Source organism: Hemitrygon akajei, chromosome 10, assembly GCF_048418815.1.
Source record: "Hemitrygon akajei chromosome 10, sHemAka1.3, whole genome shotgun sequence".
NCBI lineage: Eukaryota > Metazoa > Chordata > Chondrichthyes > Myliobatiformes > Dasyatidae > Hemitrygon > Hemitrygon akajei.
This window is the reverse complement of record NC_133133.1, coordinates 92,676,035-92,694,378: the sequence shown is the minus strand read 5'-3', so window position 1 is coordinate 92,694,378 and position 18,344 is coordinate 92,676,035. Positions and strand designations below refer to the sequence as shown.

The window sequence follows — 18,344 nt, the reverse complement described above, 5'->3', positions numbered from 1 at the left end:
GGTGATGACTTCTTTTCTGTGGGCTACCTCATTATTATTGAGATTAGGCCAATCAGTGCAGTGTCGCCAGCACATTTAATTAGCAAATTGAAGATTCTTCCTTTGTGCTAATGACAGCTCATACCCATCAGGAGAGAGCATCACCACCACATACTGTAATGGAGTATGACAAGAGCGACGATGGGCATCAGATCTTGCCTCCGAAACCTGCTTTAAAGTTTACCAGGGTCCAACGTGGCTTAACCAGCCCTGCCATCAGGTGCCAGAATATCCTGAGAACTAGACACCCCAGATCTATCCAATAATTACCTAATCAACCTCCCATGTCCCAACAAACATCTGTGGCACACCATGATCACATTTTCCACAGTTTCTGGGACCTTAGAAAAATCACAACACCCATTCCCATGTTTACCAACAAGGGCCAAAGAGTGGATGCAAACCCACATGTCTAAACCTCATTCTCGACACTCAGATGTCTTCCCTCCTATTGCTTCCCAAAAGACACGAATGGAAACAAATTGTAATACCATCTCCTTGTCCCACACCGATCCCACAATTTTTGCTATTTCCCAATCCAAGCCAACTTAATACAAGATTTCAAACTTTTCGCATATTGACTATAATATCTACCTCAGACTTGGTAAGTGCTTGTTTTGCTATAACATCTGCCCTTTCATTACCCAGTACACCCACATGTACAGGTTCCCAACAAAACTGTACAACTATCCCTGCACTCTCCAGAACATATAAATTGTAGTACACTTCCATCAGGGCTTATTGAATACTTCATTTTCCAAACTCTACAGCATCGAGGTAGAGTCTGAGCAGATCATGACCCTGATTGACTTGACTTGTTCAACCCATTGCAATTATAATGGCCATAAATTCTGTCAGATTTTTCCCCACCTCAGCATTAAACCAGGGGATAAATATCTCTGAGCCCACTCAGTTTTAACTGGGCTTCTAGAACCATTTTGAAATATACTGCCGTAAGTGGCCAGACAATTTCTCGTCACCCTCAGGACCCTGCTTATCGTCCAGTAACATTAGATGTATTCCCATATCTGGAAATTTCCATGGTGGAACTCCTAGCCAGGCCACAGTTGGGCCAATCTACAAATCCCCAAGTCCATACTCCCAAACTGTGAACATCACCCCAATTGGGTAATATACCATCTTTTCTTCCTCATCACTATGTCTCAATCTTGGAACTTCCTCCCCAACAGCACTATGAGAGCATCCTCACTCAATGTGCTCTAGACCCCACCCATCCATATTCAACCTTCTCTTAAAAATTGCAATCGGACTTGCATCCTCTAATTCCACTGGGAGGTCAATCCACACTTGCACCATCCATTGAGTAAAGAAAATACCCATCAGGTTTCTCTCAAATAATTCACCTTTCAACCCTAACCTATAACCTTTATTTCTATTCAGACCCAACTTGCTTGCATTTACCCTACCTCTACCTCTCAGATGCAAGGTGAAAGGGAGAGATTAGAAGAGACCTGACAGGTCACTTCTTTACACAGAGGGGATTGAGTATCTGGAATGAGCTGCCAGAGGAAGTGCTCAAGTCGGGTATCATAGCAACATTTAGGAGGCATTCGGCTAGGTACATAGCGGGGAAGGGTTTGTTAGGTTAAGGGCTGAACTGGAACTAGCAAGGAGGATGCTGTGTTCAGTATGGACCGGTTGGGCCTAGGGGCCTGTTCCTGAGCTGTAGTACTCTACCTGTGCCCTCTAGTTTTGGACAAAGATCCACACTTTATTTATTCATTATATATATACATCATACACACACACACACACAAACTCAGCAGGCCACAGAGTCTATGGAAAAGAGTACACTCAACATTTGGGTCTGAGACCCTTCATCAGAACTGGTGGAAAAAAAGATAAGGAGTCAGTAAGAAAGTGGGGGAGGGGAGGGAGAAACACAAGGTGATAGGTGAAATGGGGGGAGGGAAGAGGTGAAGTAAAGAGCTGGGAAGTTGGTTAGTGAAAGAGATACAGGGCTGGAGAAGGGGAATCTGATAGGAGAGTGCAGAAGGCCATGGAAGGAAGAAAAGGGGAAGGAGCACCAGAGGGAAGTGACTGGGAGGTAAGGGAAGAAGGAAAGGAGAGAAACAGAAATGGGGAATGGTGAAGTGGGGTGCACTATCCAAAGCTCAAAAAATTGATGCTTATGCCACCAGGTTGGAGGCTACTTACATGGAATATAGGGTGTTACTCCTCCAACCTGAGTGTGACCTCATCATGACAGCAGAGGAGGCTATGGGCTAACATGTCAGAATAGGAAGTGGAAATAAAATGGGTGGCCACTGGGATATCCCATTTTTCCAGCAGTATCCTGTACACATTCTCTAATTAACCACCTAAAACACTTATGAACTTTGCTAGCATATTCCCCACAATCCATTGAAACAGAATACAACAAATGAACTCTTCCCTGCCCAAATAAGGAAGTCTAGTACAGAGGGCTCAATTTTTGCCTCTGTAGGTCACAAGGAACTGAACTTGTTAACCATCTTTGCATGCTTTTATGTATTGAGTTGCTGCCATATGATTGGCTGGTTAGATATTTGCACCAATGAGGTATACAGGTGTACTTAATAAAGTGGTCACTGAGAGTGAAGGACTTCAGGGGCAACATTTTCCATACAAAGGGTGGTGAGTACATACTTCCAGTGGAAACTGTATTAGTGGGTACAACTGCAATGTTCAAAATAAATTTGGACACGTATAATGGATAGAAAATAGCTTGGAGGGTTATGGCCCAAGCCCAGACAAATGCAACCCGTTCAGGTAGCCAACTTGACCAGCATGAATGAAGGCCTATTTCCATGCTGTTAAGCTTGCAGATTCTGTTTGGGGATGAGTTGATGGGAATGCAGAAACGGAATGTGAAAAAAAATTACACAGCATAGGCCCCTTGCCTCATTGAGAATCCATGTCCAATTTCATCTATTCTAAATATACTCCTATAAAATGTCTTGGGATAATTCTGCATGAAAGGAGCTTTTTCTTCTAAAATCCAAGCTGTGCTGCAATCAACAGCTTGTTTTTGTTGAATAAGAGCTGCTGAGCGAAGGCACACAAGTAGAAATAAGATTGAGATTGTTCATAATCTAAGTGAACAGTGGCACAGGCCTCTGCACTCTTCTCCTGTTGCTATGGTGACATGCAAAGTTCAGGAAGTGTGTGAAACACCAAGCAAACATGCAGAAATCATACAGTGGCTACATATTTCATTTAAACCTTATAAACTTCCTCTCTTTTTTTTTGAGAATTCTTTTAGCAAAGTTGATGGAGCTGCCACTTTGAAGGTACAATGAATAATGGGGTTGAGAGTTCCACTACAATATGCATTGGAGAAGCAGCTCTTGTAGCACTTGCAAAACAACTCACTTTCAATAGAGTAGCAGCTAAGTTATGCAGTGAGCAGTACAAAGTCAAGGTCTAATGAAACAAACAACATCATCTGCACCTCACCATTGTCCAGAATAGAACAATAGAAATCTAAGTGGTGATGACTTGTCACTAAGCAATGTGTTCTGAGTCAGAAGGCCATAGCTTCAAGTCTCATTCTGAAGATTGGAATGTGGAATCTCAGCTAACACGTTCACTCCTGTGAAATACTGTGGGAGTACTACTATCAGTGGATGAGGTTTCAAAAGTAACCCAGCTTTTCTTCCTTAGGCAGTCACCTGTATTCAAGGATGACTTATTTTCTACTTCATTTCTGTAGGTTCTGAGATGAATGCTGAGCTAATGCCAGACCGACAGACAAGACGCCCATCAAGATCACTAGGTTCAGAAGCATCTTCGGCTAGACTCAAGGCTCCTAGTGCCATCCTGAATGCATCTTCGCTACTTCGAGTGGCCTTATGCCAGGGATTCCCAGGACTCAATGGGGATACTAGATTATTTTCAAGAAAGTTTTGAGAATATTATTGTATCATTTCCTCCAATGGTAATCTTTTCCACAAAGAAGCTTAGATTTGTTTCCCAGATCCATGCCCACTCAGCAACACCAAATGGCATAATCAAGTAAAGGAATCAAGCCCAACTTGCCCATACTAACAAACGTGCCCATCTCTTTTCCTGTATTTGGCCCATATCCCTCTGAATCTTTGCAATTCAGGTACATGTCCAAATGCCTGTTAAATTAATGGAACAGAGATTCAGAAGCAGATTACAATGAGCTGCTACTGCTGCCATACCTTGCAGAGGTCGACTATCTAGGCGTTACTGATGTGATTTCTAAGAGTAGGGGGATCTCTCTGTTGCCCTCGCTGATGCTTTTCCCTGCCCAGCATCACTGACATCTGGCCATTATGTCATTTTGCTTGGAGTTTGCTGTGCACAAATAGTTCACTGTGCATCCCGAGTAACTACACTCCAGTGCCACTGTGTGCCGTGATATGTTGGCAACTGGTAGATTCTGGGAGGAGTTAATGTGAATGTGAGGAGAATAAAACAAGAAAACAGTAGAATCATAAAGGCAAAGAGTCACACCTACTGTTCCATTAACCTATGCTCTCTAGTTTCTAATTCCCCAACCTTGGGGGGGGGAAAGACTGTAATCACTTTATCAACGTTCCTCGTGGTTTTATATGCTTTGAATAAATTCACGTATGTTTCAATGAATAAAGCACCAACCTGCTCAACCTCAGGTCAACTTCAGCAACAACATTGTAAATCTTGTTTGTACCCTAACTTAATGGCACCTTTCCTATAGTGGAGTGATCAAAGTAGAACACCATATTCAAAACGTGGTCTGACCAGTTTCATACAACTGCGTCATAACATCCCAACTTCTCTACCCATTGCTTTGAATGATGAAAACCAGCGTGACAAAAGTTGCCTTCAGCATGCTGACAACCAGAGAAGCCACTTTCAAAGAGGTAAGCCCACTTTCAAAGCAGATTTTTGATAGTCAGCGCAGACTTGGGAGACCACAGGGCTTGTTTCCATGCTGTATGAACCAGCAAGGGCAACACGGGCAGTTAATGTCAAAGCTGTGCTGGTAGATCAACTGGCCACTGTGAATTGCCCTGTTGTCTAAACGATGTCAGTAAAAATAGTGTAGAGTTGACGTACACAAGAGAAAGAAAAGTTTACAGAAAAATGATATTGATGACAATCTTCCAAGAGTAGGCATAGACTCTAAGGGCTAAATGGCCTCCTTCTTTGCCATAAGGGAAAATGAGAGTTACTTAAATAGTCACAAGGAAACCGGTGGTTTCCTGTGGTCAGAAAAGATCCCTTCCTTCTACTTTGTTCCTTTAGTGTACCAATTTCAGCTTTGCATACCCCATTCTGTTGCTTTATTCCAGATTTTTTTTTATTTACCCATCTGGTTGGGTTCAGATAGAAAGAACCAGCATTTGGTAAGTTACAAATAAAACTTCTCATGCTCCAATGCTACAAAATCAACTGGCCATTTTGGAGAAGGACTTCCCACTGTGTTGAATTCAATGAAAGGCGTTACACAGAAGATGCGGGTAATTTCTCATGGTGAGCCTGCAGTGTGCGGTTCCACATGCTTGTAACTGCTCATGAGACTGTATAAAATGGGCAGGGTGGATGGTCATCATCATGGTCCACAGAAGTCAGCTTTTACTTAACATCGGCACAGTAAGGCAATAGTTGACATAACACTATTAAAGTGCCAGCAAACTGGGTTCAATTACTCCACTGTCTGTAAGGAGACTGTACGTTCGCCCCAAGCCTGTGTAACTTTCCTCTGGGTGGTCCAGTTCCTCCAACATCCCCAAGATGTACGGGTTAGAGTTAGTAAGTTACGGGCATGCCACGTTGGTGTCAGAAACACAGTGACACCAGCTGCAGGCTGCCACCAGTACATCCTCAAACAGCAGTGGTCGTTGACCATAAGATATAGGAGCAGAATTGGGCCATTCGGCCCATCGAGTATGCTCCGCCATTTCATCATAGCTGAGCCATTTTTCCTCTCAGCCCCAATCTCCTGTCTTCTCCCCGTATCCCTTCATGTCCTGGCCAATCAAGAACCTGACAACCTCCGCATTTAATATACATAAAGACTTGGCCTCCACAGCTGCCTGTGGCAAAGAATTCCACAGATTCACCACTCTCTGGCTAAAGAAATTCCTCCTCAACTTTGTTCCAAAAGGACAGCCCAGTATTCTGAGGCTGTGTCCTCTGCTCTTAGACTCTCCCAGCATACAGGATATCCTCTCCATATCCACTCTATCAAGACCTTTCACCTTCGATGAGTTTCAATGAAGTCATCTTTCATTCTTCTGAATTTTAGTGAAAAATGCACTTCATCAAAGGCATCAAATACTCTTCATATGACAAGCTATTCAACCCTGGATTCATTTTTGTGAACCTCCTTCGAACCCTCTCCTGTTTCAGCACATCCTTTCTAAGATAAGGGGCCCAAACCTGCTCACAATAGACAAGGCCTTACTAGTGTTTTATAAAGCTTCAACATTACATCTTTGCTTTATATTCTTGTCCTCTTGAAATGAATGCTAACATTGCTTTTGCCTTCCTCACCACCGACTCAACCTGCAAATTAACCTTTAGGAAATCCTTCATACGGATTCCCAAGTCCCTTTGTGCCTCCATTTTCTGTATATTCCTTCCATTTAGAAAATAGCCAATGCTTTCATTTCTTCTGCTAAACTGCATGACCATACACTTTCCAATTTCTTTGCCTGTTCTCCTGATCTGCCTAATACTTCTGTAGATTCTCTACTTCCTCAAAACTACCTGCCCATCCACCTTTCTTCATATCACCTGCAAACTTTGCAACAAAGTCATCAATTCCATCATCCAAATCATTGACCTGTAATGTAAGAAGCAGTCCCAACACAGACCCCTGTGGAACACCACTAGTCACCAGCAGCCAACCACAAAAGGCTCCCTTTATTCCCACTCTTTGTCTCCTGTCAATCAGCCACTGCTTAATCCATGCTAGAATATTTCCTGTAATACCAGGGGCTCGTAGCTTGTTAAGCATCTTTATGTGTGGCACCTTGTCAAAGGCCTTCTAAAAATCCAATTCACAACATCGACCGATTCTCCTTTTTCTATTCTGCTTGTTATTTCTTCAAAGAATTCTAACAGATTTGTTAAGCAAGATTTTCCCTTCAGGAAACTATGCCGGCTGCAGCCTATTTTATCATGTGCCTCCAAGTACTCCGAGATCTCATCCTTAATAATATCTTCTCAACCACTGAGGTCACACTAACTGGTCTATAGTTTCCTTTCTTCCACCTCTTTCACTTCTTGAAGAGTGGAGTGACATTTTCAATTTTCCCAGTCTTCTGGAATCATTCCAGAATCTAGTGATTCATGAAAGATCATTACTAATGCCTCCACAATCTCTTCAGCCACTTCTTTCAGAACTCTGATGTGAATACCATTTGGTCAAGGTGACTTATCTACCTGCAGACCTTTCAGTTTCCCTAGAACTTTCTCTCTAGTAATGGTAACTTCACACATTTCATGCCTTCTGACACCTGGAACTTCCACCATACTGCTAGTGTCTTCCACAATGAAGACTGATGCAAAATACTCATTTCATCCGCTATTTTGTTGTCTCCTATTACTACCTCTCCAGCATAGTTTTTCAGTGGTCTGATATCCACTTTCACCTCTCTTTTACACTTTATGTATCTGAATGCAAAACTACACATTTCACTGTGATGCACACGTAACCAATAAATCTAATTTTTAATATTTATCTTCATTTTAAAAAAACATCTTTTTCCATCTTTGAGCAAGATCTGTTAGGGATCACTCTGGCGTTGTGGGATTATGGATTGCATAATTATAGATTAACTGAAATGAGAGCCTGTCTTCAGGAATTGAAATCTGTACACAATTTAACTTCCAACTAATACTTTGCGGCTAGTGAAACTAATCATTGGATGTGGGACATTTCTCATTCTGTCAGGCAAAAACAATAGATGAATGTTCCTGTTTTTAGCACATTGTTAAGTTGTATCCTGCCACTTTGGTGCACACTGTACAGGACAGAATCTGCTTTATCACTGTACCTTCTGGTCAGTTGTATTCATTGAGCCATCCTTCAACACTGTAACAAAAGGTATACATTCTGGGTGTCTGCAGTTTGTTCTTGGAGGCTTTTGGAACAGACACCAATCATGAATATTTGAAGTTGTTCTGCTAGTTGGAATGTGTAGGTAATTACATAGGTAATTCTGCAAAATTACTTACTTCAATTGTTAAAGTTAAGTAGATAATTATAGCAATTGAAACTGTAGTCAATTGTTTATTGTAGTCTTTGTGTTGAAGTATAAAACATTATTGCAGGAGAGTGAGAGTTTCTTAGATTCTCCTAGACTCTCTCCAAGAGGTTTCTTGCATGAATAAAGACATCTATATTTCTCAATTAAAAGTTTCTCTATAGCTTAGTTTTAGTTAGTCACAAGATTTGGGGGCTCATCTGGGATACTTTGTGACCCACTTCATGGCCAGTGACCTCAGCAGCCTTAAGGGGGTGAGTATTTTTAAAAGTGTGTAGTATCTGAGGCCACAAACCAGGCACGCCCAGGATCCTCTTCAGTTTGTGTATAAGGAGAAGGTGGGAGTGGAGGATGCTATCACGTATTTACTGCACAAATCCCTCTCTCACCTGGATGGGGTCAGTGGTGCTGTGAGGATTACATTCCTGGACTTCTCTAGTGCCTTTAACACCATCCAGCCCAAGATCTTAAGGCACAAACTAACGGAGATGGGAGTAGACTCTCACATGGTGGATTGGATAGTGGACTACTTGACAGATAGACCTCAGTATGTGCGGTTGGGAGACTGTAGGTCTGACACGGTGGTCAGCAGCACAGGAGCGCCGCAGGGGACCGTGCTCTCTCCGGTCCTGTTCACCCTGTACACATCAGACTTCCAATATAACTCGGAGTCCTGCCATGTGCAGAAGTTCGCTGATGACACGGCCATAGTGGGGTGTGTCAGGAATGGACAGGAGGAAGAGTATAGGAAACTGATACAGGACTTTGTGATATGGTGCAACTCAAACTACCTGCGTCTCAATATCACCAAGACCAAGGAGATGGTGGTGGACTTTAGGAGATCTAGGCCTCATATGGAGCCAGTGATCATTAATGGAGAATGTGTGGAGCAGGTTAAGACCTACAAGTATCTGGGAGTACAGTTAGACGAGAAGCTAGACTGGACTGCCAACACAGATGCCTTGTGCAGGAAGGCACAGAGGCGACTGTACTTCCTAAGAAGGTTGGCGTCATTCAATGTCTGTGGTGAGATGCTGAAGATGTTCTATAGGTCAGTTGTGGAGAGCGCCCTCTTCTTTGTGGTGGCGTGTTGGGGAGGCAGCATTAAGAAGAGGGATGCCTCACGTCTTAATAAGCTGGTAAGGAAGGCGGGCTCTGTCGTGGGCAAAGTACTGGAGAGTATAACATCGGTAGCAGAGCGAAGGGCGCTGAGTAGGCTACGGTCAATTATGGAAAACCCTGAACATCCTCTACATAGCACCATCCAGAGACAGAGAAGCAGTTTCAGTGACAGGTTGCTATCGATGCAATGCTCCTCAGACAGGATGAAGAGATCAATACTCCCCAATGCCATTCGGCTTTACAATTCAACCGCCAGGAGTAAGATATGTTAAAGTGCCGGGGTTAGGACTCAATGTATTTAAGTAAACTACTTAAGAACTTTTTAAAAGCTATTATTAATGCTTTTTGAGAGGGTGATTTTAGATGCATATCATATTTTTACTGAGTTAAGTATTGTATGTAATTAGTTTTGCTACAATAAGTGTATGGGACATTGGAAAAAATGTTGAATTTCCCCATGGGGATGAATAAAGTATCTATCTATCTATCTATAGGCCTCAGTTAGTCTCGATAGACCATGGATTTGCAGCTTGTAAAGTTTCCAGGGCGCAAGCCTGGGCAAGGTTTTTTTTTAAATGGAAGACTGGCAGTTGCCCAAACTGCAAGTCTCCCCTCTCCACACCACCAATGTTGTCCAAGGGAAGGGCATTCGTTTTAAAAGTAGCACATCAAGCTTAAAACACAGAGGAGAGTTGGACCGGTAGATATAAAAGTGTGTGTGTGTTTGTAAAAGAGACCAGCTAAAAGACAGTATTGTATAGTTTGGTGAGACCTTTGGCAACTGGTGGCTATGTCTCACTAAACTACCCAATACTGTCTTCTGTATACATACTTGTTTGGGAAACTATAGCAGTGCATTTGTTTGTGTGTGTATGTTTATGTTCTAAGAAAACTTTAAAACTTAAATGAAAGGGAATACACAAGCCACCATGAGTTCTGTGGCAAAGAAAACAGGAGATTTCAGACTATATACTCTTCAATTTGTACTGTTACATTGTTATCCTTTGTCATTGCTTAATATGGGAGTTAGTGTGGAAATACTTGAGGGAGTGTAGGATGGTACATGGGCAACTCATGGTGCCAGTAGTGAGGAGCGATATCACTACTTTAATGGAGAAGTGATACAGAGACTGGCAGGAGGCAAGAGTAACCAGGGAGTGATGGTTCAGAAAGCTGATGAGTCCACCATGAATTATGCAGAACATAAATATCGAGCGTATGAGGAGTACTCAGGGCTGAATAATCCAGGGATGGATAACCCAGTCTTCCTGAAAAAAGCTGAAGGAAGGCTTGAGTGCAGCCCATCAGGACTTTTTAAACTTGGGGACAGTTGTGGACTCGATCTACACCAGGTTAGAATCATGAGCCAGGGAGATAGACCAGAGGAAAGGGAAGAGATGTCATATAATGGCTGTAGTAAATGTAGCTGCTGTGAAGATGCAGGACTTCGTGAGCCAGAAACCAGGACATTTAACAAGGAACTGGCAGAATAGAAGTAGAACAGTACAAGAGATGATCTGCCATAGCCGTGGCCTCTCAGGCCATGGTTGCAGACAGTGTCCTAGTAAGGAAGGAAGGTGTGAGAGTTACACATCACAACAGGCAGACACCACTGTAGTGTCCTCTCTGTCCAATCTGACTGCTGACCAGATGGTAAGCTGGTGAAGATAGCATCCAGGTCAGCCAAACAACAGGTGGCAGCCTCCATTGTCAGTACTACTCACCCACAGATGTATACAGAGAATTCTTAGGGGCCTGTAATGTAATATGTTGGTTGAGACAGGGTCATCAGTATCATTAACTGATCCTGACTGACTGGAGAGGCGACTTACATTACCAGCGCAGGGGAACATTGAGGGCAAGAGGAGTGAGCCTGAGATAGAGGGAGTGCAGCTTCCTGCAGATTTGTAAATGTGCCAAACAATGAGGTACTCTCCCAGGATGGACACACTGAGGCAGGTGCTATCATAGACTCAGGAAAGGGAAAAATAGCATGAACAAGGGAGGGACAATGAACATGACCCACAGATACAGCAGCCCCAAGCAGGAACAGGAAGTGGGGCAATGTTTGTGAAGCATGTCAGGAGGTCCCAGTAGTGGGGCCAACAGACAAGAAGTAGCGCAGCTGCAGGGGTAGAAGCATTGAAGTAAGGCACCCCCAGAAAGGTAATGATCACTTGACAAAGAGAGCAACTGAAAAGGCAGAGAAACATACAAAACCAAGCACTTTCAGTGGCTGGCCCAGCCAGTGAAAGGGCGCTCTGGGAGTGGATGCCAATGGTGTGATGTCTTTGCAGCCATGCAAATTGAGATCACCTCAAATCCTCCTGTAGATTGATTAAAGGGGTGGAAGGACCTGTCAAATTATTCTGACAGTCTTCTGCCATGGCATGGGATATAAACTGTTGCCCAAAAACCTGAAACAAAGTCACCTTGCTGCTGCTCCCTGTCCACACAATCATTACTATGTACACTGAATTAACTCAATTTAGTCAAATATTTTGTGTCTTAGACTGTTGCTTTTAAGCTAATGAATTTTTTAAAGTTTGTAATCACTTCATTGACCTTTTAAATTGTTTCTAAATTTCAGGATCAGTTAAATAGTTTTAAATCAATTAAATGAAAACAATAAAATAATATATTTCAGTTTTTTTGAATATGCACAAACTATTAAAACTTTGAACTCAGTTGATCCAAGCCATTGTAAATTAGCAAATCCTTCATCAAATTGCTGTTTGGGAATAATAGCCTGTTTTCAATGGATGAGAATGTCAGGGTGTGTAGAGCAAAGTGGGTGTGAGATACCTTCATCGAAGTGAACAGCAGACGGGAGTGTTTGAAATGTATTACAAGAAAAAGATCACAGAAAGGCAAAATCACGCAGTGAGCATAGACACAAAGTAAATTTATTATCAAAGTACATGTATATCACCACAGGTAACCCTGAGATTCATTTTCTTGCAGGCATCCTCAATAAATCCAATGACTGTAATTGAATCAATGAAAGATTGCAGCATCAGGGCAGGCAAAAGACAACAAGCTATGCAAATACAAAAAGAAATTAAAAAATAAAGAATAGTAATAATAAGAAAATATGCAGTAAATTTCAAGAACATGAGATGAAGAGTCCTTGAAAGTGAGTCCATTTCAATGATTGGATTAGTGAAGTTGTCCCCTCTGATTCAAGAGTCTGATGGCTGAGGGGGTGGTGACCTGGATGGTGGGGATCCTTGATGATCAATTTTGCTTTCCTGTGACAATGCTCCATGTAGATGTGCTCAATGGTGGGAAGGGCTTTACCTGTGATGGACTGAGCCGTATCCATAACTTTTTGTAGTATTTTCCATTCAAGGGCATTATTGTTTCCACACTAGATGGTGATGCAGCCAGTTAATACATTCTCCACCACACATCTATAGAAGTTTGTCAAAGTTTTAAATGTCATGCCGAATCTTTGCAAACCCCTAATAAAGTAGAGGTGTTGCCGTACTTTCTTTGTAATTGCACTTGTGTGCTGGGTCCAGGATATTCCCATAAAGCATACTAAAAACTTTGGGCAACATCCGTTGAAATGAACAGTCAATGTTTCGGGCCGAGACCCTTCATCAGGACTCAGGGTCTCAGCCAAAATGTTGACTGTTCGTTTCCATGGATGCTGCCCGACCTGCTGAGTTTCTCCAGCGTGTTGTGCGTATTGCTTTGACCCCAGCATCTGCAGAGTATTTTGTATATACTAACAACTTTTATTTTCATTGTATTTAAGGATTTGCTTGACTGAAACTGATGGAACAGCTACCTCCAGTAGTGTACTGAATACTCAGGTAGCAAGGTGAAGAATAATAAGCAATTCCTAAAGTGACAAAATCACCTTAAAATCTGGCACAGGTCAGATAATCTCTCCATTCACTTAATCAGAGGGTTGAAGATAACACAGCAAGCACTTGGTAATTTACATTTTAAATAATTTAGGTCAGTTCTTTCAAGAACTCTTTAATTTCCTTAGCTTGATTTTCTAATAAATTTGAGTTTTTAAGATTAATTATTGCATCATTACTTCATAATTTTTGAATACTCCTGTATGTCAGAAACTTTCGGAAGCATTCCAAGTTCTCCACATTTTTGACAGCCAGCTGACTTTCTTTTTGAATTATTAGAAGTTTTCAAAAACTTTTGAAGTTGACAAATTGATTAACATTTTAAATAATCATTAATCTATTAAAAAAAAGCAAACTAAAATATAAGCTCTTTAAAATATTAAGCTAAATTTACTTAATTCAAAACGGTATCAAGATTGTATTGGCTGTTTTATGTATAGGAAAACTAGCTACAGCTGTTTTATTGGACAGTGAAATATTTTTGAATTACTGAGCTGACTTGTTTCAGACAGAACTATAGCCTTTTGAATATTATTGAACTCTTTAAAATTTTAAATGAATATTTTTTAACCAGATGATGCTTAGCAGGATCATAATTTTATCTGTAAAATATTAAACTCTCAAATCTCTTAAAAGACATTTGGACAGGTACAGGGAATGTAAAGATTTAGAGGGTATTGGCCAAATGCGGGAATAGGACTAGCTCAGGTTGACAAGGATGAGTAGACCCAAAGGGCCTGTTTCCATGCTGTATAGCACAATGATTCCATGACTGGGCCAGGAAGTGAATGTGGAGTTACCCAGCTTCAATCAGCATTATCTCAGTAGATGACAGAATAAACAGCTATCAATCTTTCCATTGTGATGAGATTTCTAGACTCTCTGTGGGCTCATATAAAAAATAAGTGTTGTCCAGTCAGGAATATGTGGGGCCTTGTGCACTATGGTGGCTGCAGTGTGCCTTGGAGGATGACCACTTCACAAGAAGTTCACAAGGTAACAGATTTAAATCTTTGTGCATGGAAGTGAAAGATCTGATGCAAAATGAAAATAATCCACATAGTATTCCACTGACAAAATGTACACACATTTAATCATTGAGATACAGTGCAGAATAGGCCTTTCTGGCCCTTTGAGCCACGCTGTCCAGCAATACCCTATTTAATCCCAGCCTAATCGCAGGATAATTTACAATGACCAATTAACCTACCAACTGGTATGCCTTTGGACTATGGGAGGAAACCAGAGGACCCGGAGGAAACCCACGCAGTCACAGGGAGACGTACAAAATCTTTACAGGCAGTGGTAGGAATTGAACCCTGTACTGTAAACAACCCCATTTGGCATATAATCTGTAAACTGTTACCAAAGGAAAAGAGACACTTCCACCTCTGGATGCCCAGTGAAGTCCAATAAAGCACAGTCATGGTACAATGGTGGCAGTACGCTGAGTTCATATGGCACAATATTCAGCTATTCTAAAGCAACAGGTTTTCTGAGTAAATGCCTTATTTTTATATACAGTCTATATCTGAACAACTGTCATTCCACTACAAGGGATCCCTGTGACTAATTCTTAACAGGACATTGGGGCACTGGAGAAACCTCACCTGGCCACAGCAGGAGGTAAATAGCAAATAAAAGAGTAACTGTAGTAATTAATGATCACCTTTCAAAATAAGCGAGAAGCCTGGGAGTCAAATATCAACTTAATGAGCTTCCCAACCACATCTGCACACTGCCGCTTACTGTCTATTTGTAGAGTGATTAGTGTAACAAATAGCCAACGACAGGTGAAACCTTCAGAAGGAGGAGCCGATGGAGCACAATGTAGTGCTATCTGGACTGTGATATTTAACAGCAGTACATATCTTGGGTCACTGCCTTCCTCTAATTACAGGATCAGATCCCCTCTTATATTGTAATCACTCCTGAACTATGCCTGCATCAGCTCCAAAATTTTTGATCCATCCAGCCAAGGTTGCATTATTTCCAAGATACAAAGACAGGTGGAGGAGCGGGTAGTGTTGAGGAAACAGAGAGCCTGCAGAGAGACTTGGAGAGTTTGGGGAATGGGCAAAGAAGTGGTAAATGAAATACAATGTTGGAAAGTGTACGGTCATGCACTTTGGTGGAAGAAATTTAACGTGTAGACTATTATTTAGATGGGGAGTGTTCAAAATGCAGAGATGCAAAGGGTATTGGGAGTCCTTGTGCAGGATACCCTAAAGGTTAACCTCCAGGTTGAGTCAGTGGCGAAGAAGGTGAATGCAATGTTGGCATTCATTTCTAGAGGTATAGAATATAAGAGCAGGGATGAGATGTTGAGGCTCTATAAGGCACTTGTGAGACCACACTTGGAGTACTGTGTGCAGTTTTGGGCACCTTATTTTAGAAAGGATATACAGATATTGGAGGTGATTCAGAGAAGATTCACAAGAATGATTCCAGGAATGAAAGGGTTACCGTATGATGAACGTCTGGCTGCTCTTGCACTATATTCCCTGGAGTTCAGGAGAATGAGGCGGGATCTCATAGAAACATTCCGAACGTTAAAAAACCTGAACAGATTAGCTATGGCAAAGTTATTTCCCATGGTAGGTGAGTCTTGAACAAGAGGGCACAACTTCAGGATTGAAGGACGTCCATTTAGAACATGGATGCAGAGAAATTACTTTAGTCAGAGGGTGGTAAATCTGTGGAATTTGTTGCCACGAGTGACTATGGAGGCCAAGTCACTGGGTGTATTTAAGGCAGAGGTAGATAGGTTCTTTATTAGCCAGGGCATCAAAGGGTATGGGGAGAAGGCAGGGGATTGGGGATAACTAAAAGAACTGGATCAGCCCATGATTGAATGGCAGAGAAGACTCAATGGGCTGAATGGCCTTCTGCTCCTATACTTTATGGTCTTATAGAGAAATAGAAATCAAGGATCACAATTCACTTAAAAGTAAGCCATTGCCTTTTAAGTTAAATTTCATTTTAACTTAAACCCCTATTTAATGCACATAAACATAGGCTTGGTGGTATGTCTAGCACATCAGTAATGTGTTTAAATCTCACTCCATAACCTTCAGCACAGTATTTAGGCTGATGCTTCAGTACAATACCAAGGGCATGCTCTACCAATTTCTGGATGAGGTATTAATATACCACAGAAGGAAATGCCTGGAGCACTAAGCAGGTTGGGCGGCAGTCAATGAAGGGTGTACAATCTTCTCTCTCCCCACAGATGCTGCCTGCCCTGCTAGGTGTTTCCAGTGTTTTCTGCCTTTCATTTTGGACTTCCAACATTGGCGGTGTTTAATGAACCACAGCCTTGCTCGCCTTCTCTGATGGATTTAAATTCCAGTAGATATCAGGGTCACTGCTTTAAAAAAAAACAAGTGCTTTGTCCCAATGTGCTGGCCAATGTTTATCTCACAACTAACAGCATTACCAACATAGCATGTTGGTCACACTGCTAATCTGTGGTGCTTATTGATAAAATTATATGTTGCATTCCAACATGGAACATGCGAACACTTCAAGAGCTTCTCATTGCTAGTACTACACATTGGATGCACTAAAAACCACTGTGCTCATTCAGTTTCTTTCTACTATTGACTAAGCTAAGTAAAATTACCTGTAAGTACTCTGTTTTAGCATCTAATTGAATGAGGATGTAATTTGCCTTGGGCAAAAGCCAAGTGACAGGCCCACCAACATATTCCTATCAACCACCTACAGTGAGGGAAATCTGTAGGCCCCACTTAAACACTCAACCTGCACTTCTACGGAGAGCAAAAGTGAACACCAGGGGGAAGAAAAATGAGAAAGCTCCACGCAGGTTAGGATCAAAGCCCGGTCTCTATCTGCGAATCAGCAGCTGGACTACCTGTGCCATAATGCAGCATGAATTGAGATGCCAATCCTTAATCATCACTTTCCCACTTGGTGCTGCCCACCTTATCTATTTTAACTTCATTTCGCAGTTTCAGCTCCAAACACAGCTCAAAAATCAGACAATGCTACACCAAGCAGATCTCTACCCCTCCCCTGCCTCTCAGATGTAGCAGCATATAAATACTCTAGTTGTAAATGTATTTTCTTCGATCTAAATAATTTAATGCATGCCTTGCTGTAGCTGGCTGGGGGCGAAGCATAGCAGTGCTGGGGAGTTCCCATCCTCGGCGCATTCAAGCACCTGTTGCCACTGCACCTCGCCAAAGGCTGTCAGTTCCTTCCAATAAACCTCAGCCAGGGCAGAGTCTGAACTGACCACCATCTCTTTTCATACAGCTTCCAAAGTAACCAGGCTACCTTCTGCCAAGGGCTTCATGGTCGGCAGCGTATAATTCCCTCATTGTTGCCTTTTACAAGAATGTTCTAAAAAATGTGCAATACTCGTTCCAATTGCCCACGTAAATGAATACGTACAGTACTTGGATATATGCAACTATTTTTGCTTTTGAATGAGGTCATGATGTTTGTAATTTAACATCTGAATAAGCTTCACCAGTTGTATTTAGCGACCAGACATCCGCGAAATTTCTTAACCCTGCCATTGACTAGTGGTGTCAATTATTTTGACACGCAGCTCATTAGCAGACAGCGAACTACATTTGCTAATATGCATTTGACTCACCCACTGGACAGCAGACAGAAGACAAGCATTAACCAATTTAACACTCGAATCATCAGTGAACAAAGATCTGATTTAGCTCCTGTAAATCTGGAGATGGAGCCACATTAACGGTTCTGAATCGTGAGTCATCACTAGATAGAGCTGCGTTAACCATGAGTCACTAGCTAAAGGTGGTCACCGCACTGCTTCAACGCGGGAGAATGACAACTTTGTCTTTTTCCACGGTTGATTCTTTGTCAGGTTAAATATATTGAAGGCAGTTCTATAGATAATGATTCATGTACAAAATACTGATATACAGCTCAGATATAATGCAGCGACGCGAGGAAAGACTTATTAACCCGTACAGCAGAGCAGGAATAATTTCAACTTTCCCTTTATACCCCATGTCTTTGTATACATATAAGAACCAGCCTTAAACCACATTGAACGCAGCAGATCCCGCCAATAAAA

The 18,344-nt window shown here is 41.9% G+C and overlaps 1 protein-coding gene across 13 annotated transcripts in view; it reads right to left on the bottom strand.

Moving 5' to 3' along the window:
- Positions 1–18,344, bottom strand: part of LOC140734540 (muscleblind-like protein 3) — a 255,389-nt gene that overhangs the window by 160,227 nt on the left and 76,818 nt on the right. The window contains exon 1 of one of the 13 annotated variants that reach the window (XM_073058652.1): positions 17,892–17,957. The exons of the other annotated variants lie outside the window; for them this stretch is intronic. The gene's annotated coding sequence lies outside the window, so the exon portion shown is untranslated. Of the gene's footprint in view, positions 1–17,891; positions 17,958–18,344 lie in introns of those variants that run through there. 13 annotated transcript variants of the gene reach the window in all.